This window comes from Lynx rufus, unplaced genomic scaffold (assembly GCF_022079265.1).
Source record: "Lynx rufus isolate CCGP_SWC_20201006 ecotype Redwood Valley unplaced genomic scaffold, mLynRuf1.p SCAF_10, whole genome shotgun sequence".
NCBI classification, from domain to species: Eukaryota; Metazoa; Chordata; class Mammalia; order Carnivora; family Felidae; genus Lynx; species Lynx rufus.
Genome location: NW_025814824.1, coordinates 9,191,975 through 9,207,912, shown reverse-complemented (window position 1 = coordinate 9,207,912; position 15,938 = coordinate 9,191,975). Strand labels below are relative to the sequence as shown.

Genomic DNA, 15,938 nt, shown 5'->3' with positions numbered 1-15,938 from the left:
AGCAAAGCGAGCGTTTTCTTCCTCTTCCTCTCCCTCTGACAAAATGACAGAGGGAATGGCCAGTCCCTCTCCTCCAGGGTCTTACTAAGGTGATTGTTCTCTCTTGGAGATTTGGCACAGCAGGGGAAGGTGGCATCCTAAAGGGATAAACGGCACTTATTCACAGGGAAGAAAATGTGTGAGGTTGGCATGCCAGAGAAACAAATTAGGCCTGAAAAAGAATTAAAACCTGATATTCACTAATGTGATAAGCATTGCCATTAGGTGAAAGCCCTTTTACAGACAACTCGGTTATCTGGCTATGTTATTAGTTGCGATTTATTAGGCAGGTAGAAGGTAATACTTTTACCACATTGCCACTTTTAAGATTTCTCACTGTTTATTTCCCGGTTAAAAGTTATACTGGCCTATCTTCAGGCAGAAAATAAGTTCTTGCGGTAGCTTCTTCAGGGCCTACTATATTTTATTTCTCTTAGATGCATCTTCTTTTGTTGTCTTGAAGTGCGCTTTGGGACAGCCAGGAAATTATAACACTAAAGTTATCACGTCAGTAACAAAGCCCTTAGAAAACTACAGGGCGGTTGACATTGACACTCCTAGCCGCCTGAACTTGATGCCCTTGCAAACAAACTCCACTTCCCCCAGCAGTGGACCAGCAGTGCAAACAGTTTTTGCCATTGAACGACCAAATGCAGCATTGTATGTTCTTTCCATTACCTCTTGCCTTCACCTTCCTCAGTACATAGTGTTAAGCATCCTGGAACTGCATTTCAGAGGCCGTTGCTCCGAGTCAATTTTGCAACAGCAAAACGGTCTTAAAATAGGATTTTACTCCAGGGGGAAAATCCTCAGCCAAATAGTCACGGTGCACTTTGAATGACTAATTGAAGGCATTACATTACAAAATAAGGGATACATCCTGCTTTTCATAACACTGCCATATAGGAACAGTTTTAAGAGTCAAGTACTTCCATTAATCTGAGTCTAAAATAATAGGCCCCTGATTTAAAATCTCCTAACATTCTTTCACACTTCATAAAACTAAAAATAAAATTGTCTCAGCAAACACTGACCTATTCGTCCAGCCAAAGAACTGTATTTCAAGGAGAATTGGAACAAGAGGTCTCAAAACTGCCAAGTGCCAGCAGCTTGGTGTTGGTAGCCTTAATTGGTGTTAAATGTGGGGTGGGAGAGGAGACACTATGGGCTACAGAGAATAAGAGATTTATTCCCCTTCTTAAATCAAAAGCAGATTCCATGCTTCAAATGTCCCTTAACCCGCTCGCTCCGCCCCCACGGGGTTGTTCTTTCCATATTTTTGTATATATTTTACAGGAAGATGACAGGTGAGGGAAGCTTAAAGTGCCCTATCTGGTCCACAAAGTAAACAGAGGGGTTAGGGTGGGATTATTTATTTACAAGGCGTTCAGTCTCTCAGCTGTTTTCCCCTCATTGGCATTTGGAAGCTTGCCGTCCTTTAGAAAAGAGGCAGATTTGGCAGGAATGTTCTTTGTGCCCGCCTCCCTTTTTACCGGGGAGAAAGGGGGCAGATTTATAATTACAACCTGGAGCGGAGTGTTGGGGGTGGGGGTGGGGGGAGAAAAAGTTTCAACCGGCACGACAATGCCTGTTTTTGCTTTCATGGTCAGCACCGTGCCACACACAGCTTTGGTACCACTCGGAGCCCTCCCCCCGGTCCCCTCCCTCTCCCTCTGCAGGCTCGCTCCGGCAGGCGGAGGCACAGTTAAATTCCAGCACCTTCTCCACATACCCCCAAACTACTACGCGCTATTACTACGGATGCCCTCCCTCTCGCTCGGGCTCCCCTGCTTCCCCAGCCTCCCCGGGGCGCCCCGCAGCGCCCCTGCAGGAGGACGGCGGGGAGAGGCATAACGGGCGCCCAACTCCACCCGGGCTTGGGGCTCTCTGCGTCCTGCGCAGTTTCTCTGCTCCAGGCACAAGCACGGCCCGAGAGCCGGCGCCTTGCAGACACACACGGATCCACGCATACAGTAGAGCCGTCTCGATCCACATTCTTGCACACCGCCCCCTCCTTCCCCCCGAGCTCCCGGAGTCGCTGAGCGGGGCGAGTGACAGGCGCGTCCCGCCAACCCGCGTCCGGGCGGGCAGGGAGGAGCGGCGCGCGGGGCCAACTGCGGCGCGTCTTCCGGCGCCCGTGGAGGCGGCGAGGGTGGGACGCGGGGCGGAGCCCGAGTTTAGGAAGAGGAGGGGATGGCTGTCATCAATGAAGTCATATTCATAATCTAGTCCTCTCTCCCTCTGTTTCTGTACTCTGGGTGACTCAGAGAGGGAAGAGATTCAGCCAGCACACTCCTCGCGAGCAAGGTAAATATAACTTACAACTCCTTTCTCCTCTTTCCCCTCCCTCCGGCCTCCTGGCTGCAGCCGCCGCACAAACCCCTCCGGCACCGCGCCGCCTTCGCCGGGGATTATTCATTATTATCCTAATTATTATTTATTGTGCATGCACGGAGACCAAAACAAACAGGCGGGCCAACCGCCACAACAACAACAAAAAAAGCCCGCCTCCTCCCCGCGGGCCTCAGGTGGAATGCTCTAACGACAGCTCCCGGGCGGCGGTGGAAGAAACGGGAAAGTTTCAACCGAACCTTGCTGTTCTAATAATAACAGTAATAATTACTACTTCAAGGAGGCGAGGGAGGGGGGGAAATCCCAACAAACCACAGCCTTGACCCTAGGTAGGCAGTCAGCGACGCGCTGCCAACTCAAGGTTGCAACACACACACACACACACACACACACACACACACACACACTATCGACAAGGTTGCAATCCCCCCATCCACTTAAAGCTGGGGGAGGGGGCACGGAGGAGGGGAAAGGCTGGAGGACCCGGGAGGAGGATGGAAAGGCGACAGTTCACCCCGAGGAGTCCTCCCCGGAAGAGTTGGAAGGGGAGCGAGAGAGGAGGGCGAGGTGCCCGGGCTGGCGGCGGGGCGCCAACGAACGCTGCTGCCACCCGCTTCCCGGGGACTTGTTTAAAGGGCTCCGGTTGCCGAGACGCGAGCGGATCTCGGCGGGAGAAGCCGGAGCTGGCGCGCCGAAGAGGCGGCCGCCACGCCGCGGGGCCGGTGCGTGCCGGATCGGAGGTGTCACCTCCAGTTTGCGGGTTCCCTCGGGCGGGGATGAAGACGCTGACCGGTAGGCAGGCCTTTAGGCAAAGCGGCTATCGGGGGGCTGCGCCCGGGGCTCTGCGGAGACGTCCCTGCCCCTGGTACCTGGCGGCCGCGCGGGCTCGGGTGTTGAAGTTCGGGGTGTCCTGCCCGGGCCGCACTGCTGGTACGGAGGGAGGAGGCCCCAAAGAAGGAGGTCGGAGGTGCCCGCCGGGCTCAGTTACCCTGCCCTCCCCCTCCCGGGGTTTGTTTTCTTTTGCTTGGCGTCCTCCCCTAGCTTGAACCGCGGGAACCTCGGGCGTGGGTCGCCCGCGATCTTCCGGGTGCTAGGGGCGCGCTGGGGCCCGGCAGAGCCACCGTGGCTGCGGGCCGGGAGGCCATGATCCGGATAATCCTCTCTGCCTGACTGTCACAAACAGGACCCGCGCGCACCAGGGCAGCAGTGGTGGCGTTCGCCGGAGAAGGGGAAGGGCTGCGGGGGGGCGGGGGAGGAGGGAGGGGGTGGCGAGGGCGGGAGGCGGGGAGACCGGGTGGGAGCCTCCTCCCAACGATGACACGCACCCCTTCCTTCTCGCTCCCTGCTTTCGAGTTTGCTTTATTCCCATCCCAACCTGGTTTACCCCTTCCTCTGTTCTCCCCCTCCATCCGGCCGTCTTCCCTCCTCCCGTTTGCGTTGCAAAACAGGGCCATGCCATCTGCAAAGGTGTCGCGATGCACTTCCCCAAATAACCGGTCCGGCGTGCCAGCCCCTAGGCTCCCTACGGCTTCGGGCACACACCGAGCCTGGTGCTCCGGGTGCCCCGCACCAGGCCTCGCCGCCTGGGCGCAGTTGCACCGCGCGGGGCGGGGCGCAGCAGTGCGGGCTCCAGGGGACACCCGCGCCCCGGTCCCGGCACTCGGCCGGTTTCCGGTACACGCGGGGAAATCGCCTCCTGCCAGTGTCTTCGCGCTCGCCCCTGCCTCCGCCGCCTGGATTGCATTATTATTTTTATCCGGGTTGCAGCTTGCGGCGGATCCTGGTGAGCGCGGGGCAGGCCGGACTGCTGGGGGTGGGGGGGTGGGGGTGGAGGGAAGTTGGACACGGATCAGGCAGGAAAAAAAAAAAAAAAGTTTGGCAGGGCGGCTAAGTAGGGAGAGGGGTGGGAGGGGGCGGCGAGCTCCCGCAGCTCGCGTCTCCGCGCCTTCGGGGCCGGCGCGAGTGTGTCTGCGCGTGAGTGTGAGTGTGTGTTGTGCGCGCCGGGGCCAGTGCGTCGCGAGCAGAGGCGCCGGCAGCCGCCGGGAGCCCGGGGAGGACCAGGCGAGGTTTGGTGGCGGAGGCTGGTGGGGGTGGCGTGTGCGTGTGGCTGCGAGTGTGAGTGTGAGTGTGCGCGCGCGAGCGGCGGAGAATCAGGAAGTCACAGCAGCGAAGCGCACACAGACATGTTTGATCGCCGTGACATGACGCGCGCGAGGGAGGAAGCGGCGGCGGCGGCGGGGGCCGGGCCGCGGGCTCGGGCGCGGGCCTAGGGCTCCGGCGGGGAGACCCGCTCCGCCCGCGCCGCCGCCGCAGGCTCGGCGAGCCCCGCTCCTCTTTTTGTTCCGCGTCCCCCAGGTAAGGAGCCTGCGCCGGCGCCGCCCGCTGAGTGCCGAGCTTTCCAGCTCTTTCCCAGCCGGCCCCCTCTGGTCTCCCGGCTTGCCTTTCCTGCAAAGTCAGGCAGGCGGAGGGGGGTGAGGGGGGGCGGGAAGCGGGCTCCTCGCCCTCCGATCGATCGCGTGGAAAACTTTCCAGCGGGAAGCACCGTAAGGGGCAAGAAGAAGAAGGCCTTGCTGGGTGCTGTCGCTTGTCAGTTCTTTCTCCTCCGGGTCCGGGGAGTGGAGTCGCTGCGCCCTGGGGCTGTTGCACATTCAAACTTTGGGCCTAAACGTGCCTCCCAACTCTCGCAGGATTTACTCCAGCAATAAAATAAATATTCAAAGTCGTCCATTTGGTCCTGCCAGGCGTTTGGATTTCATAAGAGAAGGACACGGGCTTGGGAGTCGAGGAAAGTGGGGGTGTTGTGCAGAATCCATTCCTTCTTTAATGTCTGCGCCGGGTGTTATGTAATTTTGGTAGCACATGGGTGCAAAAGCCCACATTGGGCTTCTCCCCTCCTTTGTTTATATAACTTTTGGGAGAGTTTTGCAAGGTTTCGCCTTTTTTCCTTCCTCCCTGGTCTGATGGACGTTGGTGCTTTGGAAACAACAAAGCCACCGGGGTTAATACCTTTATGGAGAGGTGTCATCATTGTGCTCCGGTCATTAGGTAGACTGTATTCCTAAGTATGTGTAATGTTAGAGCATAAGGAAGGCATTAAGGGTACACGTTTGTCTACTGCATGGAGTGGTTATTTTTAACGTCTGTGCGTCATGAGCAGCAGAGTTAAATCTTAAACTTCCATTTCAAAGGACTTTTTTATTTACACCTGGTTGTTTCATGCTTGTGGGAGCAGAATGCCTCTATGAACAGAAAGATTGTTGCTGGCTTGTTGGGTAGAAGAAAATTTCTGTTTAACCACCTAAGACTCAGAAGGCCCTGAGAGCTGTACTAAAATCAAAGCCATGCCCATTATTATGTGTGTGTATCTGCACTTCTACATGCACATTCAAATATTTCAGTAATATTTTCCATCAGTAATTTGGGGGGGCCACTGCCCCAGGCTTGTTTGCCAACACTAGACTTGGTAAGCTTCCAGACTACTTTTAGCACACTGGTTAAGTGTTAAGAGGTGTGGCAGGTTTGAATCCAAGTTGGGTCATTGTTATGCAAATCAAGACACACTTTCTCTTTTAGGGATCTAATTGCGCCTTTATTCTCCTGGACTTTTTTTTTTTTTTTTTTTTTTAAGCTCCCTGACAACTCAAATGTCTGCGACTGGAGAAGAGGGGATTTGGAGATACCTATTAGGTACCAAAGATATTTATTGCCGTGGACAGAGAAACAAACCCCAAACCTGGACACCGCGGTCCATTTCCCTTGTTGGAGGCATTAAAAAGAGATGCCTTATGGGTAAAGAACATTGTGAAATAAATTAGGAGTTTGGATTATCGGAACCCTTGAAGAATTGTCAGAGGTGAGGGAGTTCTTCCTTCAATGCAGGCTTTCTCTTATGAGTGACATCAGTTACATCCCAGCACCGCGACTAGCTGCACTGTGGCGTCTCAGAAAATATTCACCGCAAGAGTGTGTTCAAAGCAGCTTTAGATCTTTTCTTTTGTTCGGTTTTAAAGTGGTTTTTGAGCATTTCTCGTCAAGTTTCTTGAAAAGTGCTTTGACCAACACCTGAGGCTTGGAATTGACAAAAAAAAAAAAAAAAAAGTGTCCCTGCTTGTATTATACCCTTAATGCCTGAATTCTGTTTCAAATATTTCTGGCAGCATAACTGGAAAGTAACAGTTTGGCAAATAATTATTTTAAAACTTTTTTTCTTTGATTCAGATAAGTCATTTACAGGCCAGTATAAAAGCACATTCCATTCTTTCCAGGAGACAATTGTGATGCCCCTCATATTACTGTAGTATTTTCGACATTTCATTTTAAGGGCTTATTATGTATTGGAGCAAGACCATAAAAGAGAAAACTTTCATAAATTATAAAAGTGGTAGTGTCCTCCAGTGTTTTCATGGCCCTTTTTCCCCCCCTTTAGAAGTCTTCCTTTGTAAACAAGGCCTTTGTTTGTCAAACTCCCCTAGGTCAGCAGCTTTTTGATACCCCAGAGAAATAATAAATCACGATTTGTGACATCTTGACATGCTGCCATGAGAACAACTGAATTATCACAAATACAGTGCTAGGCGGTGTTTGCCCTCGCCTCGCGTTATCGGGGGGAGTGTTCGTAGGACCTGATTTCAACCAGCATGAGTTCTGAGTTTCACTGCTTGTGGTCAAGATGATTTTAAGGGAAGCCATGGACGGTTTGTTGCTTAACATGAGTGGACTTGGAAAACTCCCTGTATATGAGTCACATTTCTCTTCTGTGGCATTTCTGGTGAACAGATGAGAAAATTTCCCTAATGGGAAAGCCATATTTGGGAGCGACTTCTGATTTCCTCTTGTCACTTTTTTTTTTTTTTTTTTAATGTGAAAGAATTATCTTTTGGATCACTCCTTGTCCTTAACTGTGTTAGGTAGATTGTGTCAGACCAACAGAGGAGGCTGAATTTTCTGTCGTCTTTGGAAGGGTTTGTATTATGGAACTTCAGTCTCTAGCCAGTTATAAAAGTCCTGGGTCATTCTATAAGGAGTTGGGAACAGAAAATACAGATGGTGGTGAAGTTATTTGGTAGAGTATTTAGGAAGGCCTGAGATGTTTCTTTTTTGCTACATAGAAAGCCATGACTTTATGTTTACCAGGGAATGTAGGAATCTAAACCTCAGTTCTGCCAGAGTCATTATGAAAGATAGCGTATTTATTTTGACGTATTTATCGGCCAAGTTAAAGGGGATCTTGCAACGTGGGTTTGGAAAACTTTACAATCTTATTGTTTATGATGACTTTATTTTCTCTCCTGTTAATAGAGTACTTTTCCTTGAAAGCATTCAGGGTGCATTAGAGATTTTAAAGATACAGTCAAATTTGGGGCGCCTGGGTGGCTCAGTCGGTTGAGCATCCAACTTCGGCTCAGGTCATGATCTCACAGTCTGTGAGCTCGAGCCCTGCGTCGGGCTCTGTGCTGACAGCTTGGAGCCTGGAGCCTACTTTAGATTCTGTGGCTCCCCCTCTCTCTCTGCCCTCCCCTGCTTGTGCTCACTCTCTCTCTCGCTCTCTCTCAAAAATAAACATTAAAAAAATTAAGAAAAGATACAGTCAAATGTAAGTTTTAAAGATGCAAGTTTTAAAGATACAGTCAAAGATGCTTGAATAATTATACCTTAGCAAAACATATAATAGAGCTGATGAAATTCAGCAGCTATGTAGCTGGGTCTTTAGGGTGTTGAATATAAACATCATTTAATCTTAATTATGAGCGAATAACTCATTAATTCTCTCATTTGGAATGATGGTATAGATACGGAATACGGGATTTTTGACTCAGATACTGACGTAAGTGGTGCCCTTCTGGACTTCTGGATTTATAATATGTGATTCTTTAATTGAAGCTAACTATGAATTGTGATGATATCTTCGTATGCAAGACTTTCAGAACATTCAGACAGTTATAATCAGGCCATATGCCTGTATGATGTAAAACCTTTAAAAATCACAATATTCTGTTGTATTTTTAGGTGTGGAAGCATCAACTTAAGCTTTGGTCCCATACCAAGACATCATCCACCGCTTTGCAAGCACTGATGCATTAGAAACTTTTTGGAAACCGAACTAATTTCAATTCGGGCTGACCCTTTTGTGAAGTGTTGAGTGGCGTCCACAGAATAGAAACAAATTTGAAGTTTCAAAACCATTAAATATAATTATAACTCCGCCCCTCCTCCCCTTTTTTAAAAAACGGAATTCCGAATTGGGAAATTTAAGTCACTTAAAAATAGACAAAATGTCTCTGAGCAAAAAGATCGAGATATATTGTTTTGTAGGTTAACAGCAGTCCAAGGAGATTCCCTTATCATTTTGTGTTTGGATTGTGTTTTTCTTGTTTAGGATGACTGTATATTTCTTCACCTCCTTCATGTTGTGTATTCCAGTTGTTAGCATCCCACTGGGACATAAGTCATTGAACTTGGAAATTCAGTGTACATGACCACCGTCCGCCCCCATCTTCCCCCAGTGCCTTTGAAGTGGGCGCGTGTTTAGCTTTGCAGTATCTGCAACTCTTCTGTACTTTGCTGCCACACTGTATTTATACATGTGCTCAAATGCTATTAAGCAAAGCCCATAATTCCGTAAAAAGTAAACAACGTACAGTTGAGAATTTGTGTTTTAAAGAATGTACCTGAACATGACAAGCTATTGAATAACATCAGGTCAACTGCGCAGACCCCATGACGCAGGGAGAGGTCAGGGTGAGCTGTGATGGGTCTAGGGGATAGATACGGTCTTTGAGATGGGGCAGCCTTATGACCAGAGGAGGGTAGTGGTGGAGGAGGTGGGCTGCTGACAATCAGAGGAAAATCCAGAGCTCACAGGGACCGGTCTGAACACTCCATGAGAAGACATTTGACCTGAGAAGAGACCGTTTGTCAGGGAAAGAGGTTCCAGCCAAGGAGGATTTGCGGAAGGGATGGTGAGTTATCCATAGGGATAAATCCATAGGGATAAGATTATCCAGTGTGCGTTGGAGGCTTGTCTCAGAAGTTTTGAGCAGGGAATTCATGATCGAAAATATTGCAGATTCACATGTGGATTCAAGTCCAGGGTGGGAATCAAAGCCATTAAAAGGATCCTCGTGATAATGCACATTTTTACACCCCAGCTCACAAGGTAGCACATCTTTTACTTGATTTATAGCAAAATTGTGGTTGTAGCCGGCGACTCTTTTGCCTATTTTTTTGTAGATGAAGAACCTGAAACTTGAACAGCTCAAATGAGCTATGTGGCAATTTTTTTTTTTTTTATGGCATGTTAGCGTGTAAACAGCCATTGTCCATTTTAATTGCAGTGAACTTGAAGGGCTCCTTCTTGAACTTTTGTTGCTACTGAGAAAGTCAGGGCATATTAAAACCCATCCGTCACATACCTGGGGTCTGTTCAGCGAATAAGAGTCGAGTTTTACTGCGAACTCCAAGCGTGCCATCTCAGAGAGCAGAGTTTGTAAAATATCTATTTCCGACTCTTAGGTGTTTAATGTACTAATAAAGTTATCTTAGCAAACAGAGCAGGAAGTGGCTATCATTGATTCCTAGCAGCATCCCAACCGAGGTTGCCTCACAAACAGGCCTAAGAGAACCTAGGAAGGATGGTTTGCACCTTTCACAGTGGCCTGCTGTGAAACTAGTTTTTGTCGGTTTGGTTTTGACTGATCGTCTAGCCCTTCAGGTTCAACTGAGTGTTAGAAACGACAGTAATTCACGATAACCTTTATGCCTACCAATGGACATGGGTCCTGGCTTAGAAGGATGTTCTGCTGAAGTGCTTTTGTTGTTGAGGGACTTCTTCTGGGTACTTTGGGTTTTCTCGGAAGCAGGCACCCTCCTTTAAAGACTTTGTCCTTTGTGGAAATGTTGGCTGTCCTCACGGAGGAGGTCTTGGGATTGTATCCCAGGTAGGCTCTCGGAAGAAGGCGACTCAGCAGGATATGCAAGGTGATAATGTTAAGATAATGTTCCGGTTGAGCGTGGCTCCCAGGATGGTGGGGCAGTAATTAGCCGCTACAGTGTTTGTGTGATCTTCTGTCCCTCTCTCGAGCAGAGCTGCCATAGAGACTTTTCCAGGTCTGACTCTGGGCAAGGATGGTCCCAAAGCAGGTTATTTGAAGGGAGGGCAGCAGCTAACATCCTAACCTGTTTCCTTGACCAAAGGACGGAAGGGTTCACAGACGCCTGACAAACAGAGCAATTTTTTTTAATCCAACCACGTTTTATTTAATTTTGTTTTTTTAACTTTTTAAAAGTTCATTTATTTATTTTGAGAGGGAGAGAGAGAGAGAGGAAAAGAGAGAGAGAGAGAGCCTCAAGCAGGCTCCACACTATCAGCACAGAGCCCAACTCAGGGCTTGAACTCACAAACCGTGAGATCATGACCTGAGCCGAAATCAAGAGTCAGATGCTTAACCGACTGAGCCACCCAGGCGCCCCAAATCCAACCACTTTTTCAAACATATTCAACTTTGAATGGGAAACTGACAGGAAGCCCTGGGAGAAAAATGTTTTCCACGCTCTTCTAGAGTTTTGGGTACAGTACGAGTCATGTTTTTGTTGTTGTTGTTTTAACGTTTATTTATTTTTGGGACAGAGAGAGACAGAGCGTGAACAGGGGAGGGGCAGAGAGAGAGGGAGACACAGAATCGGAAGCAGGCTCCAGGCTCTGAGCCATCAGCCCAGAGCCTGACGCGGGGCTCGAACTCATGGACCGCGAGATCGTGACCCGGCTGAAGTCGGACGCTTAACCGACTGCGCCACCCAGGCGCCCCAAGTACGAGTCATGTTTAACTTCAAGCCCAGCACGGTTTTCATCATGGTGCAAATCATGCCGCACACTGTTTAAAGTTGCCTGTCCCAGACCCAGAAGCAGAAGGGCTTTGGTAATGTTTCACTGTCTATCCAAGCAATCTTGGTCTCTGAAAAAGAAACTTCTGGTAGATTTATTTCCTTTATCTTCCCTGCTGTTCTCCCCTTGCCCCGCGCCCCCGCCCCCCCCCTCCCCGTTAAGAATGGCAGCGCTCTGTGCTCCAGTTGGAGAAATGTTGTTACTTCTTGTAGGGGAATTATCAATCCCTTCGTGGAGAAAGCTACACAGAAAACGAGAAGCCCTTCAGGTCAGGAGATGTTCTGAATCAGCAAACAGACATAAAAAGAACTCTTATCTTAACTATCTCCTGAGCCTTGTATTTTTCCCGTTAACAGCCAGAAAACTTTAAAAAGACCAGAGCTGCTCTTGGGGATGCGAACTGGGCCTGAGTTTTATTTCTAATATTCTACCTTTGACTCGTACCCCAGCCTTTCTGTCAGCCCAGCCGTGAGAAAGATGTGCTGCTGGATTTGAAAACGGTTCCTTATTGCATTTGGTAAAGAGTTATGTAAGGGGTGCTGTCTAGTCGAAGTGGTTTTTTGCCCCCAAACCCTTTCGTGACTAGAAAACAAAGGTATCTAGGAAACATTCATTCGTTCATTGGTTTGTTCCTCATTCATTCATTCATTCATTCATACTTCTTTTTTTTTTTTTTTCAAGGCTTAGCTGAAATGTCACCTTCTCCGGGAAGCCTCCCCTGATCCCCTCTTCCTTCCTCCCTCCACCCTGCAGGCCGGCCCTCCTGTCCTGAGACTGCTCTGTACAGCCTTGGCTATACCCCTTCTTGTTTTGCAGGAGCTCCCCTTTGTTTTTGTTTTTTTTTTTTCCCCTTCTCACTGCTCTTTAAGGATAAGTCTTGTTTCCCTATCAGACTTGCAGAGCCTTGGGGTCAGCCCTTGGACCTTTTCCTACATCTTACCTGCCTCATGCCCTTTGGAGATTGAGGACAGGAGGCCCTCTGGCTGTTTGATTGGACGTCACCAGCCTCCTTAGTTCATGACTCCACCTCCTATGATCCCTGCGGCTTCTCCTGTCTCTCCCTTCCTAGATTGATGGATCATCACAGCCAAATCCTGAGCCCTGCCTGCAAAATATCCCTCCCCTTCCGCGCCCTTCTCTTTGCCTGCCTGCACATTGTTGCATTGCGCCGGGGGGGGGGGGGGGGGGCCCAGTGGAAGCCCTCCACCCTGCTGGATGGCCTTGCCTGATGGGTCCCGTGGCTCAGTCCCGGATTGGGGCTAGAGATAGAAAGCTCTCCTTACAGACGTGACTTCTTTGGGCAGGCCGCGTGGTCCCTTCCTGACTTCCCGCCCTCATCTTTTCCGTGGGGATGTGACAAAAATGTATCCTCAATTGAAGTCACTAACGTTATTGCAAAGCCCTTGCGGGTGCCTTTAAATATGACCCCAAGGTGGGGGGGTCATTGGTATCCTGGTTGATTGCGGTACGACAGTAAGGTACATATTTTGTCGTGGTTGTCACGGTTAGGCTGGCAACGCTTGGAGTTCCTTGGAGTTGAATTCCTATTTAATCTGCTCATGGCTGTGCTGGGACTTTTAGCTCAGGGGAGAGGGAGGAGGTTGGGGCTGAGGGAAGGTGTCTGTGGTAACTGCAGCTTTGCGAAGCTCTGAAGACTTTTATTTTAAAAACACACACTCCCCCGTTGTAAAGGCAGGGTCAGGACACAGAAAAGACAGGGTGTGATGTCTTGGCCAAGAACACAGCGGCCGGCCCTCTGGGGAGTGCATTATATGGAGGACAGGGGACTCCTCTCTCCTCCGCAGTGCGTGCACATGTGCATGGGGGCTGCCCCTGTGCCTTACCCTGTCCCCGCACCCCAGACACGTTTCCTTCATTGTATCAGCCACATAATTGTGGGACAGGCTGTGCTTTTCCGTGACAGTGTCCACCTCTCCCCTCTCTACCCCCCCAACACAAAATAACAGCAGAGTCTGAGCAGAGACCTGTCACTCCAACCTATCAAGGTGAGCTGAGCCGTCCCTTCCCCCTTCCCCCCCCCCCCCAAACCCGGCTGGGCCCACCCCCATCCCTGCCTGTGGGCATCCTGTCATCAGTGCTTTGAAGCGGGAAGAAAGGGGGTCCATTCCGAGGGATACCCGTGGCAGCGTTGGTGAAGGAGACGCTGAGCTGGCCGACACTGGACTTCAAACCTTAACCACAGTGACTTTGGTAATAACCCGCACCTCTTCCTGAGAGCTGAATGGCTTTGTAGTTTATACCCCACGAGTTGCTTTGCGCTGTGGGAAAGTCTAGTTAGGTCCTCTCGAGGTGTGCCATAAAGGTGCCAGCAGAAAGGAGGAGGGAGGGAGAAGGGGCCAGGGTTACGGCCTCCTCTTTGAGAGTCACTCCTTTGCAGTATTATACCTGCGTGCTGGTGGCCAGGCAGGAGTCCTGGGACAGCCCAGGTTCGGCCCTTGGAGGGACCCTCACGAAGGCCACTGCACACAGGATTGCAGAAATCTTTGAGGTGCTTCGAGTCCTGCACGGGCAGGTTGGGGGGAGCCTGGAGATCCTCCTTTCTCAAGCTCAGAGGAACCAGAAAGACTGCAGAGGAAAAGCACTCTGCCCAGGGCCCCGCAGTTGGTGATGGTCCTGGAACGGGAAGACGAGCATCTATCTGCCTCTCTGGATCTTTGGACACCCGGTGCCTTCGGAACAGCCAGAGTATCCCATCCAGGTTGTGTGATTGTGCAGATTCCTGCCCTCCCTTAGCAGGGGACAAGGGCCCTCATCTCTTAAACCCCGCAGTGGCTCACAGCTATTTTCTTTCGTTGACCTGTGCTGTCTCACGGACAACATGCATCAGGCCCCTGCCTCGGAAGGTTCTCTTCTGATTAGAAAAGTTTCCCCCACAATACGTTCCCCTGTTAACATTCTACTTAAACACCCAGTACTTTTCCGTCCCCTTTTCTTATCTCCTTTCCCCTTTAAGAAGCTTTTAGTAGCTTCCTTTAACAAAAAATGAGGAGCATTTTTATGGGGCAGTATACAAGTATAATCCCAGCATTCCGCCACATTCCCAGATGAAAGCCACCACATATGCACAGAGCAGTATTTCGGGAGAACGTAGATCAAAACGTGAAACATGGAAAGTGGGACTCCTGGCTGAGCATTTGTATCTTCATTGTTCAGACTTGGGGTAGGTTACGGTAACAGCTATTGAAGCCCATTTCAAGGTAAACCATAACAGGAAGTAAGCAATTTCCTTTTATTCACTAAAAAATAAAGGGGTGTATTAGTTTGCTGATATACATGAAAGAACATTATAACTTGTAGTACCTCTGAATTGACGTCAGCTTCCTAAATTTAAAATGCTGACTGGACCAGTGTATATGTGAGGGAGTGGCATGCAAAAAAAAAAAAAGAAAAAAAAACCCAAAACCAAAAAGTTACTTCCGCCTGCTTTGTTAATCACAAAGAATAAATAATAACATTTGGCTCTCTAGTGGATCCAAGGCTATAATTCACCCTTGAAGCTTCCCTGTTGTTTTAGAAACCACTTCAACTGGGTTCTGAGTCCCGTCTTGGATCAGCAAAACACTGTTACAATCACTCCCAGGTAGCCTCCCACTGCTCCCTGTTTTGGCCCTAATTCATTTATCAGAATGGCTTAAATTCTTGCCTACACTTCTTGGATCTCTTTGTGTGAACATAGCTCAGGCACAGATTACTCTCTAATTTTTATTTATAAAATAACTGACTCTGTTAATAGTTTGCTCCTGGCATTCCTGGGCTGTTTATTCACATCTTTTTTTTTAATTATTAATATTATAAAGTTTATTTATTTATTTTGAGATAGAGAGAGAGAGAGGGCATGAGCAGGGGAGGGGAAGAGAGAGGGAGAGACAGAATCCCAAATAAACTCTGAGCTTTTCAGCACAGAGCCCGAGGCGGGGCTCGAACCCATGAACTGTGAGATCATGACCTGAGCTGAAACCAAGTGTCAGATGCTCAACTGACCAAACCACCCAGGCACCACTACGTCTCTTTTTTATTGAGCACTTCCTACATGCGGGGACACAGAGGAGTGCAGAAGAGCAAGACCCTTGCATTCCAGTGATTTAGCAGGAGGTGAAAGCAAGCAGGGAGCTAAGAATGGAACTAATGTGGCTTTTCGATGTGTTTCCCCTTTAACCTCATTTCACCGCGTGGAAATACCCTGGCTGTGAGTGCCTTGGCCCCTATGGTTAATTCCACCCCTGCCGCTAAGCAGTGGGTAAGCAAATTCACTTAGGGTGTCTCATTCTGTGTTCTGGGAGGTTGTCTGAGAGCAGAAAAGTGTTTGCATGTACAGGTGCACGGGCCCCCGATAACGAAAGGTCCAGTGTCACATTTCCTCTCACCAGTGGTCTTCATTGATGTCCGTCGGAATCTGGGAAACCGCTCATTTGCTCGTTTTGGCTCCTTTCCAAGATGTGAGATGTACCCACACCGTGAGGCATTTCCCCAGGGAGGGGGGAGGATGCCAAGAAATCTTGGAGTGTGGGTGATGGACTGTTTGCCGAAATCAGAGCACCGGAATTTCCACACCTAGTCTGTGCTGGGCCCGATCCAGTAGTCATGGATGACTCTTCTCGGGAATCTGGGACCACAGAGAAGCTGAGGATGAATGCGTGGCCTCAAC

General features: G+C 49.5%; 1 protein-coding gene across 5 annotated transcripts in view; it reads left to right on the top strand.

The window, feature by feature from the left end:
* Positions 1–2,252: 2,252 nt before the first annotated feature.
* Positions 2,253–15,938, top strand: part of SMARCA2 (SWI/SNF related, matrix associated, actin dependent regulator of chromatin, subfamily a, member 2) — a 179,787-nt gene continuing 166,101 nt past the window's right edge. For 2 of the 5 annotated variants that reach the window (XM_047101568.1, XM_047101535.1), the window contains exon 1: positions 2,253–2,346. The gene's annotated coding sequence lies outside the window, so the exon portion shown is untranslated. Of the gene's footprint in view, positions 2,347–3,006; positions 3,184–3,985; positions 4,175–4,658; positions 4,747–15,938 lie in introns of those variants that run through there. The other 3 variants (XM_047101561.1, XM_047101551.1, XM_047101543.1) reach the window with 3 other exon arrangements.